At 31.4% G+C, this 14530-nt stretch overlaps 1 protein-coding gene across 1 annotated transcript in view; it reads right to left on the bottom strand.

Annotated features, from left to right (window-relative positions):
* The window catches only part of LOC126835327 (uncharacterized), a 39182-nt gene extending 25940 nt beyond the window's left edge, over nt 1-13242 (bottom strand). The window contains exon 1 of the mRNA XM_050567822.1: nt 12989-13242. The gene's annotated coding sequence lies outside the window, so the exon portion shown is untranslated. The remainder of the gene's footprint in view (nt 1-12988) is intronic.
* Between the last annotated feature and the right edge of the window lie 1288 nt (nt 13243-14530).

The raw sequence follows: 14530 nt of genomic DNA on the forward strand, positions 1-14530 counted from the left end.
TTTATTTCTAGTCAGCAAATCTGTTTCACGTAGAAATGATCTAGTTTGTCGACATAGCATAGAAAACAATATTATATAACCGCAGGGTTACTTTCATAACATATTATATACATATATTTTGCTCTCATTGCTCTGAGTGGTTTTCTAAGTGACGTTACGAGTGTTAGCGGATAATAAGATGCAGGCGAATGCGAACCTACTTAAATTAGACGTCCATTCGAAATACAAGTAGGATTTAACAATGTATAATTTATTTTAAAGTCATCTCTATATCTAGTATGATATGCTAAACCGAACGTGGGTAAAGTTTTTATGAACATACCTATTATAAATTAAATTATTTTTCGATATTTTACTTTTCTGTATGTTAGATATGTTTATAAATTCCAGTAACTTTAGTCTTTAATAAAAAAAAGCCATCGTAGAATTGTTTTATATACGTCATACTTATAATACTCCGCCAAGTAAAATACAAGTATTAAACTTTTTATTAATTTATAAAGAATAAGTTTGTATGTGTATAATTTTTAAAAGCAACAGATATTTGAATTTTGTATTTTTGTGGACTACAAATTATGATTACATAAAACTACGAATGAATACATGTCATTTAACATTTCAGTTAGGAACTCATCAGTTTCACTTTGGTCAATTTTTTTTGTGATGTTGTTAAAATTATTTTTTATTTTTATTTAAACAAATATCGTTCATTTGTATTTTTAGGAAGAGTGATTTCTTAAGTCATAGGAGGAGGCTGACTGCTATAAAAAATTTGAGTTCAATAATTTCTACCGTGTCTCATTGGTGATCGTGTTTGACTAGTTATTTGTTTAGTCGAGTAGTTATAGTAGGTAAAGTACCGGTGCTTATGGCTACCACTTGACATTTTCCGTTTATAATTCTTAAATGTATTCAAACGCATTTCAATAACAATGATAATCTCGCGTGACATTGTAGTACAGAATTTTGATCCGTTTGGTCCGGTGAATAGTACGTCGCCTCTCCTTTAATTTCGCTCCTTGTCAAGGTACATACTTACATGTTTATTGCAGACGCCAAACCCACATTTGTGGTATTGTGTGTTCTCAAATCAATGTCATACATCATTATAGTTATTACAAACACGATATTATACCGGGTCCTCGAAGATGCATAACTTATGTGTTGGCCATACCGTGTTACGCAAGGAGATGTAAATAACTAATACAAACATATATTTTATGAGCTGTTCACCGGTTGTAATACAAATAGTAAATTGACTGTGAAAGAAAAATTCTAAGTCTGATTGTGCTACTGCGGGTATACACGCATAATGTATGCGTTGCGCACTTAAACATGCACATAACTCTTTCGATAACAGTTGTCGATAATGGTATTTTGATAGTAACTATCATAATACTTATATGTATTTATGTGATTGCCAATGCTCGAGCGAAAACAATGAACACGGCCTCAACCATTTGTGCGTTTAAATTATAGTCGTTCTGAAATTTCGATTCTAAAATGACTAGGTAGCTGTCTATTTGAAATTTGGGTAAGCGCTTGCTTGTGAGCGTAAACTGATAAACAGCACAGTAAGTACTAAGTAGTAACCGTCGGCAATCGGATAAAGCGGTTGCTCAATTGGTATCGAATTGTTGATTTTAAAACAAATCATATTGAGTCCTGTATATTAGCTATTCAACGGATGACGGATGTCGAAATTATTACTAAACTAAAACAACATTGGAATGGTAAATCAATGCGGCTTTAAAGAATTACGATGCGACAAGTAAGACTTAATATTTGTGTAATATGCTATGGGAATAGTCCGCAAATGATGGATACATATTATTACTGTTTTTAGATTACTAGATTATTACTAGATAGATTACTTTAGCAATACCTTTTCCGTTGATGATCCGTCGAAGGTCTATAAATGTAAGTGGAAATTCGTATCAAAATAATAAATTGTAGAGACAAATAGACGTGGGTTGATGCACGGCGGAACACGGGAAAATCGTTCAGTTTCCTTGCGGTGTATAGTTTTTTTTCTATCGACATCAGTCGCGAAAATAAATAAAAACTTTGTTGCGTCGCATATTAGTAAAGTTTAACGTTTATATAATGCGGATGACCATTTGTGTACGTGCACAATTAAGGAGATGTTATATGTACCGGATCTCTAGTGAAGTCTTTTATTCACGAGCCGAGTAGAAAAACTTGGTTTGAAAAAAGGTAAGTTGATTTTTTTTTTAAGTAACGGTGCATCAGATTTTTCAAGAATATTTTGGCAACGTCGAACAATGTACCACTCGACTGGTATGCTGTCGTTAAAATCCGGCCGGTGTAGTAAGGCGTTTAATACCAATGGCAAACATAATGCGGTCGCTCCGACAGAGATGGCCTGCATAATAGTGAGCGTACATTGTCATAACAACGTGGCAATTGAGTGTCTGGCGCGCGTTCAAAATTACATCACACCTCGTGCACAATGGTTTGCACACAGGAGACGTTACCAACCACAATAATATGTCGTTCATATGTTAGTCTAGAAGAACTACTACCAAGGTACATAGGTATGATATATTACTACAAACGTGTATAGACACTCCGGTCTCGTACAGACGATCGCGCATACCTATTTACAGTATTGCACGTGCAATTAGTATACGCCGTATTGACTTTAATGTTATTACATTTTAACGCGGTTTACGCCTCTGGATTTCTTTTCTTGTCTGTTGCGCGATGAATCCTGTATAGGTGAAAAACTTAAGCGAGCACCGTGTTATATTATATTCTATGTACAGACCCATTAATAAGCCTGGTCTAGTGTGTCGACGGCAGTTGATATTTGCGCCTCTTTGGCGACACTACACGCCATTTACAATGATGAGCGGCGCCGATTACTCACGTGTTATTGTTATTATTATTATTACACGGTAAGATCTAGGCGATGGAACATTATTACTCAATAATAATTTTTATTTTTTGTTTAAAATTTCATTTTTTGTCGTATTAATTTCACTTGTAATGCAATTCTATGATAATACTGCGAGTCTTCGCTGTGGCGCCCCGTTCAAACTACCGTAACGTTATGTATGATCATCAAATAATAAATCCGTTTCTGGCGAACTAAAGAACGTATTTTCAGACACAAGACTTGTGTCACAAAACAAATATGAGAATATGTTGAAATTATTTAGACTAATTATTATTAGTTTAAAGTTTGTAAAAAAGTTGAATATTTAAAAAAAAATCCTTCCTTATCAGTGGATCCTTCTTTATTATAATGAATCATTCCTTGTCAATGGATCTTTTCTTAAAATAATATTACATCTTTTATCAATAAAAACTCCCATCAGCGTACTTTTCTACCAATAAAATATATATTTTTTTAATTTACCAATTTATTTTGGCCATAGACCTACAAAGAGATGAACTGATAGCAGAGAGAGAGGTTTGAAGATAAATATTGTTAGAGAGATAACTAGTATAATTTAGGCCTACCTACTAATAATACCATTGATATGATAATTGATGAATGATGATACATATGTTATTAATTATTTAATTACCAAATATTTAAACGTTTTTAATACAAAATATACCACAATCGAGAGGATTTAAATTAGGTACGCCGTTTGGTTACAAAAACCTAACGCTGATAAAATAACTTTGAATCCGGGGTGGCTTTTACTTTCTAAACACAGTCGTTTGTCTAGAGAATGAATTGTCATGCCGGTGCGGCTACTATTCTACTTCCATTATTCCGTTTTGTCAAGTAGTAAAAAAGTTATACTTGATTGACTGCCAGAGTGAAGTGACGAAAAACCAAACAAAATAATATATAATATGAATAAAATAATAAAACAATAAATGTGACTTATTAAAAGAGACTTGATTAGTAATATGGCGTGAGCCTGACAGGTATGAAGACGACCGTTCAATGGCTTGTGAAAAAAAGCGACAATTTTCAGTGAATTTGCAGAATGACAAATATATTGTTCAAGAGTGTTCATGCTTATGTAATTTAATAATCTTGTCTGTTGAGTGTGTAAATATTGAGTTGAGTTGTACCGTTATATTCACGTCGTTATGTTTTTATTCGATCAAGCATACATTTTGTAAAATAATAAAGAATATAAATTCTATAACGATTTTTACCATTATCATCTTAATACAGCAGACGGAATAAATTCAATGTACATTGCTCTTATAGCGTAATATTGGTTGAAGAACTTGCCACTCTGGAATTTGGAGAGAACAATCGCGCGCCATTTCGACTAAATCCTAACGTTTAAACTTTTTCTTTAGCACTTTAGTTCCCGCTTTGCTAATATCAATACGCCCCGGCAACAATGCCAAGGATAATGCAGATTATGGTTTCAGTTGAAAATACTTGAAATTATGAAACGGTTCGTAATCAACATCATATTGAAAATCATATAAGAGTTTTTATTATCTTGTATGGAGGCTGTATTTTAATACTTTCATATACTGTTAGAGTTAAGTACTGAAAAACGTCAAAATCATATTTGATTGAGTGCTTGCGTGCTAAAGTCAAATAAACTACCATTTTTAATGCCACAACTAATAACTATATATATATTTTTTTTAATCTATTTTAGAATGGACAAATAAATAAAACATAAACATACAATAATACATTTTAGTATTTCACTATTAATGTGTTTTTTTTTAATCGGGTGCCATTGTGAGTTTATAAATATAACATTGGTATACAAAATGATAAAAATATTTAAATCAAGCTACATTTAGTTTGACTCATTTGCCTCAATTTTGATGTTAAGTTTTGAAAGTGATATATAATGTACAAATAGCATTTATAATTTTAATAATTCGATTTGTATTGGATGTTGAAATCATACGTTTTTGTTAGATAGAAAGGATAACGAAACAAATGTAATTTGTGTATTAGCATACAATGAATTAATTAAAAATTCATCTTCATCTCATGTGGCTGGAAGCCAAATAATGATAGTTGATACTTATTTTGCAACCCATATAATTAAAAATAATTCATTAGCGGTTAGAGTCGGCGGCCTATGAATTTGGCCAACCGGTTTAATAGCCATCGATTTAGAAAGTGCATTATGAAATAAACTACCCTACAGTGTTCATTGTTTTTTAAGTTAATTTTTTTTGTATGTGGTTTTTATGTTAATAATATAAAAAAAACATTAAACGCCTAGTCGTCCTTTTTAAAATGTTTAAAAATATTTTGGTTTGTTCTTACGTTTTTTTAAAAGTATCGAAACTATTATTTAGCCATTACTATGTGATTTAACTAATAACTAGTATATATATATATATATATATATACAGGGTGGTCCACGGGAATAGGGACAAAAATAGACGGGTTTTTCTCAACGTTGAATGGGAGTAGGAAGGTCTAGATAAGCTCATTCGATCCGTCAGATAATGCCGTTTAGTTATCACTATGGCGCAGTGGAGTGTTGTTAATCATCGGTCCCTATTTTTATGAGGAACGAGGAAACACTGTAACTGTCAATAGTATCCGTTACGTGGACATGCTTAATAACTTCTTGAAACCAGAGTTGCACAAAAGAAGGAGAACCATCAATCCAATGAATGTTTGGTTTCAACAAGATGGGGCGCCTCCTAACACTGCCACCGCAACAATGAATGTCGTACGTATGATACTCCCCGGTCGCCTCATCTCACGTTTTGGGGATGTGTATTGGCCCCCTAGGTCACCTGACTTGACTGTATGCGATTTTTACCCTTGGGGATATCTTAAATCACGTGTTTATGTATCAAAACCTCGCACTTTGGATGACCTTAAGGATACAATTCGAGCGGAAATTTCAATAATTAATGAAGAATTGCTTCAACGCGTTCATTCAAATTTTATGGATCGACTTTCTTCATGCTACAAAGAAGATGGGCGTCATATGCCTGATGTTATTTTTAAAAAATGAAATGGCACTTATTTACATATAATAAAATATTAATAAAATATTTGTACGTCTAAAATATACTGGGTTATGTTTATCTATTTTTGTCCCTATTCCCGTGGACCATCCTGTATATATATTTAAAGGTTAATAATTATTTAAATGGTTAACTCAATCGCACTTCGTTGACACAAAATCATTCAGCCTCTTCAGTTTTTAGGATTACTGTTGACATTGGTATAAGTATAATAAATTGTTTAGGGTTGAGGATTTATAGCCTCTTTTGAAATGTTTGTCTTTTATCTGTGAATAAAGGGTCAATTATCTATGTATGATTTGAAGAGTACTTATTTGCAGGTTTCAACCCTGTGATTTACGTTTTGCGCCAAAGGTTGATTAAAAGAATTCAGAATTTTGATTGAAGCAAACAAATTTAAATAAAATAATAAATAATGCTGAGTTTAGCATTTTTTTTTCAATTTGGTCAGTAAATGCAGACTAAAGTCGGTTTTCAGAGCTAAAAGCTTGTACTAAACCGATAAGTATAAATAAATAGTTTATATTTCTTCCTAGGAAATTGTCTTAATTATAACTTTGTTTCTGTGAATCATGTTCAATTATCTTAGCCTCATAATTGAATACAGATTACATTGTTTTTGTACACCTTAAATTGCGTGGGATTAAAAGTACTTGGGTATAACACTTTCAAACCAAAAGTTCGCATAGATTAATTGTTAATTGTGTTGTGATAGTTGAACTATAAATTATATTACCTAATATATTGCATTAAAGATGTTTCAAACATGCTATAAATAAAAATTCGTTTTATCGTGCGTTTAAAACAATGGATGACGAATGAAAGTACAATTTTATTAATCTATATTACATTATTATTGAGTAATTGTTTTGTTATGACTTTTTAATTTATGGTATGTTTCCAAGAGTCGCTAGATAAATGGTTTAATTCCTCGGACTAATTTGTGCTCTGTGCCACTGCCTGTGTATGGTTTTCAATTAAATGTTGTATATAACCACTCCGGCTGTTCTAGCAAAAACTATAATATAATATGCAACAAATATAGGCGCACTTCGAGCCTTGTTATGGCAAAAAAAACATATTTAACATTATACACATTATAACGTGTATAAAAACATATACACGAGATTTTTACAAATATAGAGATATATAAATAGGTATGTATATAAAAATGTTTATTTACGTAACAAACTCGTTTAGATAAAATAAACACATCCGCCCCCGCCGATGGCCGGACCTTGCAGCGAGAACAGTACCAGACAGCTTGCCGTTGGTAAGTGGCATATATATTAAAAAAAAAATACTTATACTTATATAAATATATATGTATGTAATTATTATTACACCAAATGATTTCTCACGGTAAAACTATACGACTATTATAATATTAATCACCAGGCGGGCATAAATTACACGGTGTCGAGATTTGAATCTACTGAGAGACAAACTGCGACGGCTGCGTGGCATTATAAGATGGTTCCGATGTTTATGATTATTAAATAATAACTAGTTTGGGACATTAAACGCGGGTGACGAGTCACGAGAGAGAGAAAAGTTTTAGCTTCTTTATAACGTACAATATTATTATCGTAAACTCTTGTATGTGTAAGACGCATAAAGTATATTATATATCATTATTATGGATGCAAGTAAACTGCAGACCGAGAGGCTACGAGTCGGAGTAGTTTTATCGTGGTCGTCGTGACTTATCCGAATAGAGCAACGCTTTTTTTTTTTTTAATTTTCTTTCTGGCACATGGTGTAAATGAACACTGTTGAACGATCGCATTGTCTACGGTAAGCGGCTACGTTATTAAAACTATGAAGCGAGTCGTTGTTGCTTTGAAAACACTCGTGTACCAGACGACCGACTACAATGGCACAAGTGTGTATCCAATCAACGATCTCATATTATAAGTTGTATATCATAAAAGCCATTAGAGAACAAGAGACAATCAACATCAGTTGACTCTGATTTACCCAGAAACATTACACAAGTGTGTCAAAAATTGGATAGCTGTAAACGGATCGCCATTATGCATAATAATAATAATAAGTACTATCAGTTATAATAATTATTACTATTAAGTGTTATATAATTTAAAGGATAACTAATAGTACATAAATTATACTTAAATTATTTTTAAAATCTATTAAAAAAAACTTTTTAGTCCATAAATCAATATGCACATGCGATTTTAGTGTCTCCTGTAAAATTTAAGTTTTGAGGGTTACGTCAACCATCGTTACATAAAAAAAATTTAAATGTTAGTTTTTGATTAGAAAAAATAATGAGAGGCTTACAATAATTGGCCAAAATGTGTATTTCTATCAACCATCGATTTATCAATTGTGTACGTAAATCTATTAAATCCCGGTATATTGTATAAACGTTTCTAACAGTTAAAAAAATAAATACAAATAACGATTAAAAAGAGCTTAGACGTTTTTTTTTCCAGTCGGGCAGTGATATTATCTTTTTTTATTATTTTCTATATAAGACTAGTGGCTGTGTACAACTACAGTAAGCAATACATAAATACACTAGACTGCACCTTTGTTGTGGTGCAAAAATGAGAAAAAACAAAAAAATATCTGTATACAACACCACAGTTTAACAAGAAGATTGTACAAAAGCGAAAAAATTATGCTATTCTCCCCTTTCCAGAATATTAATTTTCTTGGTACAGGCAATCAATATATAGACGGAAAATGTAATACCAAACCATTATAATAATGCCTCGACATCGTAATCCTGAGGGAAATTTACCATAATGCAAGATAATACGTACTTAAAATCGGAATAGTGCAACCCGTATCTCGAGAGACACCGCACCGTTGGCATTTCACGAAATGCATCGTAGTTATTAAGCTACTATTACAATAAAGTACCTCTAAATAGTAAATTATACACTTTAAGTTAAAGTAGGTACGGATAAGCCGGTAAGAAGGTATTTGTTTGACAAAATTGGGATTTATTTTTTAAATTAATAAAAAAACGCCGTTTTAAATGCTAGAATGTAATTTTAGCAATACAATTTATACTTTAAATAATATTAAAAATAATATTAATCGTCTATTTTTGGTGAGCATCTGGATTTTCTCGGTAAAACAGGCAATGAAATATAATCTTAATTGAAAGCAAGAATAATACAAATACCGTGTTATTGTAATTGACATTTTTAGTGTAAAGCGCCAAATATGCAGTCATTTTAATTATGTAAATGAGCGTCGTGAGCACTCTCAAACGCTGAACCGTCAAATCAAAATAATATAAACTCAGTTAATTCAAAAAAAGATTGCTCAAAACGCAGAACATTCAAATATGTTCTAATACAGCCGTTCTAAATTGTATTTGTATTGATTTATTGTCTTGTTTTGCATAATAATAATAATATATTTGTATTTCTCTTTTAAGTCATAAAATAAAAGGTTCGTGCTATGTATGTTTGTATTTGTCAGTCATTATTTGGAAATGTACAACAACAAAATATTAAATGGAGCCCCAGGTGTTCTGTCGTGTTGCTTTTACTGTACCTACTAAAAAATATTCTCTACGTAATAACGTAACACGTTATGACTGTTTTTTAAAAATATTATTATTGTTCGACAGTACTTTAACCTACATATTTAAATTTAGTGGCTGAGCTGGAACGTTGGATAATTTGTTTAGCCTCTTATAAAGACTGTATGTTCGACCCCCCAGAATGTGCGGTTTTTGCTGGCATGGTGGAGTACAAGTGACATACATATTGTAACACTTAAGATAATAACATCTATGATATAGACTTCTTATTGATAAATAAGTGCAATAGTAAAATATAATGAAGCTAAAATATTTGTTTTAAAAAGACAGACGCACAGACCTAAAGTAAATATTAATATATATTATCAAAGATGATACAATATATTGCCATAATAGTATTTTGGGGATTTCTCATTGATTAACATCAACATGCAGTGCTGGGAAGAGTTTTTTTTAACTGGCTTAATTTTAGTAACTAAAAATGTTGAATTTAATTTGATAAACAATAAGTTTAATGTTATTTTTTAAAAATGATAAAAAAAGTTACCTTGTTCAACTTTCTGAAATGGTATTGGTATTGAGTATTTAGTTAAATATATATTTAAAATTTGTGTGATTGCAAAAAATAACATTTCTATCATATTTTTCAAGTTTAGCGGTGAATATGGGTTTATTTCAAAAAGCGCTCGGCGCTAGTTGTGTGGCATAATTAGTTTAGGAAATGCTAGAAATAATGTATAATTGATTACTTAAGAAAAATCAAAGTTACTGATCGTAATACGGGTTTTCGGAGTATGTTTAACTATAAAGATTATATTATGAACTAATGTAAGTAAATAATTGTTCAGTGAAAAGTAATACTTTAAGGGTGGTGAATCATGAAATTGACCATTCAAAGCATTTTATAACAAAATTTCATATCAATAAAATTAAAAATGACGGCGTTACAGATGCTTGAATTAGGTAATTCGATTTGGCGCCGTGCAGGGTTCAGTATGCTAAGTATTTAAAAAAAAAAAAAATTCAAAGAACATTTTTCTGTATAAAAACGTACATACCCTTTACGTGAACCTAAAATTAGAAAAAAATTTTAATTAAAAATTCAGAATCATTTTAACGAAAAATTACCTTTTTTTTGTATACGAAATTTCTTAAAAACAGTATTTACTATTAATATAGTTATGTTAATAGTTAATATGTTTATATGTTAACTATGTGTGTAGCACGGATTGGAACGCGCCACTAGAGTGCGCCTATATAAGCTCACTATAGGTATATTTAGACTTTAAATTTAAATCTGAAAATTTAAGAGAACATTCTACAGATGATAAACTAAATTTCTAAGCAATAAAAAAAATTATTTTCACGCGACCCTCACTTAATTTAAATGTTAACTTTTAACTTTCTAAAACGTTAATGCCTTGGCTTTTCTTGCCGGTAGATCATGATAAAATTACCGGTATGTTATCAGTTTTGATGAGCATCAAAAGGGTATAACATTACTCATCAGGCATATTATTTGAAATATTTTTACCTATGGTGGTTTGCCAAAACGTCAATCACAATGTTGCGTTTGCTGCCGAACAAGGTTCTCGAAACTGGCCTGGAAATGTTCCAACAACTAATACTAAGGATATTATGTTAAAATAACTTAAAGTAAGTATCTAGTCAAGGAAAATTGTGGAAAACGCTGGTATACGATTTGGGTCAGTGATAACGATAATGTGTGGCGCATCAACGAATCCAAGGTCGAATCGCTTTTCGGTACATGACGTACATAGGCAAGTTTGATACTAATAATAAAAATAATAATATGTAATTCTAATCTCCCGTTGTCCGTCGCGGTTAGTCATTACTCATTATGTTTACCTTATTAAATATATTATATATACAAATATATAATTACCTATAACATTATTATAACGTAACCGTCATGCGTTTCGTTTCCGTTGTGTGGCCTCCAAAGAAATGCAATATTCGCAAACATTTCATTCACAACGGCTTGAACGGTATCTATTTACATTTTATTTTACAAAAAAGTTAAAGCTATTGTTTTTGACGTCTAAACGCAATAATGATTATCATATATAACTAATATAATACTATTTTCTAAGTGGGATGTCCTGAATTTGGGCAGCGATACCCATCGGCCATCGATGGTAACCTTTGGATGTTTCCAAGACAATTATTTAACGCTTAAAATTGTATTTTTCTTACGCTGTTAAAAAGCGAGAACAAATAGATTTTTTCCTTAATTAGGCGGTATACACAAAAACTATTATGATACATTATTGCGGTTTATATGAGATAATACAGTATAATATAATACTTTTCCTCAAACATGAGCACTACATTTTGTAAACCGCCCGAGGTAAAGCGTGCGGTGGTATTTGAAAGAAATTGGGCAAATGTATAATATGTAATTTTGTACCTCATATTAGTAGCATAATCATTTCCACTTTCGTTTTTTTTATGCGAAAACTTATTTCGTTTAAAATTAATATTTTGTTTAAACGACGGTATATATAACAAGAATTATTACTAGGATGTTAAAATATAATTTAATAACGTTGTTTTTTTTGGTAATGTATTTTCTATTCTTTGTTTGTTTTTTTGTTATTTATATACGTTATATTTTTTTAAGCCTATAAATAAATGTATTTTAGCATACGAGAACGTATGTAAAAAGTTTTAATAGAATACAAATATAGAGAAAAAAAGTTATCCTTCATTGTTAGTTATTATGCAAGGCTTTCAGAATTTATTAATATCACATTGATGCGTTAGCTTTTATCTATTAATTCATTTAGATATGGGCCATTTTTTTAAAAGCGTTAATTTTGAAAATTAAAATATTTTCCAAGCTTTCAAATATTAAGGTAGCCTAAAGCGCTTAAGTTAACTTTTTTGATTAGAAGTAATTTCAGATTGCTTTTTAATATTGTATTTTATTTTTTTAATTATAAAGTATATTTTTGCTTCTGAAAAAACTGTCTAAAAAATAATCTTGCTTTTGCACATAAAACAAAAATGTCAATTGAAATATTTTTAGGTCTTAAACTCGGGTCGTTTAGAAATGATTTTTGTCTACCAACTGAGACTTTTTTAAATTCTATTGTAGAAATTCTGTGTTTCAGAAAATCCATACCACTGAGGAAACGTGAAGAAACGTTAGGAAACGTTTATTTATAAATGATCTGTCTGGTGATGTCTGAGTTTTAAATTGTACGGGCTTTAGTCCAATAAACACATTAGCTCAGCCAGTTAGTCGATCAGACGAAGACCAATTCCGTGTATCACCCGGGTCTTTTTTTAAGTTCAATAGTGTTTTAAAATTGAAGAATAGCAACGTTATACATTTTCGTCGTGGAAGCCGAGGTGCGAGGTGCTGCTACAAAGGCAGCAGCACCTCGCACCCCGTATGTTTTACTTTTTATTATAATTCAAAATTCTATAAAGGTTAAATACTGTAGTCTTAATTACTGTAGTCTTTGAAACACTTACGGAACTTTGTATCCGGTCTCTCTTTTTGATGTATCCTTTTTTTTTTAGTCGGTACTCTCAAACGGTTTTTGCCGGCGCGTTTTTTTTTTTGGTTTTGAGAACCGTCAAATGTGGTACGGCACGCGGACGACGTGGGCAACTCACGTAGCGCACCTACAGTCTAATAACATTACACACAGGCTAAGACGACGAGTACGGGCGACACGCGTACCGGCAACTTGTTGATCAGACAGTATACAGTGGACATCACCACGACCATCGACGGAGAACACGGTGTGTATATGTGTATAATGGCGTATGCCTTCCTACCAGCCTGTGTCGAGCAGTATACATTTACACTATCACGTTACCCATCAGCTCCGACAACCGCGGAACAGTTATAAAGATAATATACATTACACGAGACCTGACAAAGAAACAATTAACGAGTATTGTAGGGTGAGCTAACAATCGATTTAATATGATATTGTAAGACGTCACCCGTAGAATTTCTGAAAGATATAAAGGTTCAACATAACGCATGAATATTTTTCAACTAATCAAGGATGCGAAAAAATAGTCGGCCTGTGTACGTTATAACTTTACGTGTCCGCGTTAACTCACATTTGACTTATGATTTAACCCTTCACTGCATGATTTTTTTTTTAACCATATGCTATAAATGTACTTAATACTACTTAAAAATATAAAAATAAATTTTTTTTTTAGTTTTGGTTTCATGGAAAACGCTAATTAAAGAATTGTACCATATATGGAACATTGTGCATCAAAGATGTATAGCATGAGCAGATATAAACAATAAATATAATTGTTCCATGTATGGAACATTATGCAGTGAAGGGTTAAAGGCTAGTACCGTCTAACTCGCAGTTGTACATAATTACAGCCAGTTCAGACTAACTAGTATGGAAATTGTCTCGGGCGACGAGCAATACAGCCTAACTTGTACTGACTTCATAAAAGCTATATATGTATTCGTTCTACGTTGTTAAAACTGTACTTGTCGAGTTTGTATTGCTTTATCAAACAGCACATAATGTTTGGTATATTAATAACCGCATAATTCTTAATAGCGTAGTAAAAAAAGGTTTACACTTTTAACGTCGGAAAACCTAACGGATTTTTATGAAACCTATTATGATATACTATTGTATGTAGGTACTAAAATGTTTATCTAGTATCTACTTAAATAAAAAATGTTTGATGCTTAAAACTCAACAAGTTCGACGCAAAACCATATTTTTAGAAATATGTACAATTTAACGTATAATTTGTGCTATGTTAATTGTTAACTAAAATAATTGGAATAATTAAGGTATTTCAGACCAAAAAAGTATGTCCAGTCTTCAGGTTAGGTTAGGTTGGTATAAATTAATAGTATCCGAATGTAACATCTATCTGTATAATAATATAATAGTCCAAAAAATCCGTTTCTACTGTTTGGATAGTGGATTCTATGTTTTAGTATCTTCCCTAATAATTAATGTATGATAATAATTCTATATAACTTCTTCCCTAGTCCGTAATATCAATATAATTTAT

Source organism: Adelges cooleyi, unplaced genomic scaffold (genome assembly GCF_023614345.1).
Source record: "Adelges cooleyi isolate 19-005CV unplaced genomic scaffold, UGA_ACOO_1.1 ACOO_flye_CR_arks_rails_tigmint_CR_PRNA_23, whole genome shotgun sequence".
NCBI classification, from domain to species: Eukaryota; Metazoa; Arthropoda; class Insecta; order Hemiptera; family Adelgidae; genus Adelges; species Adelges cooleyi.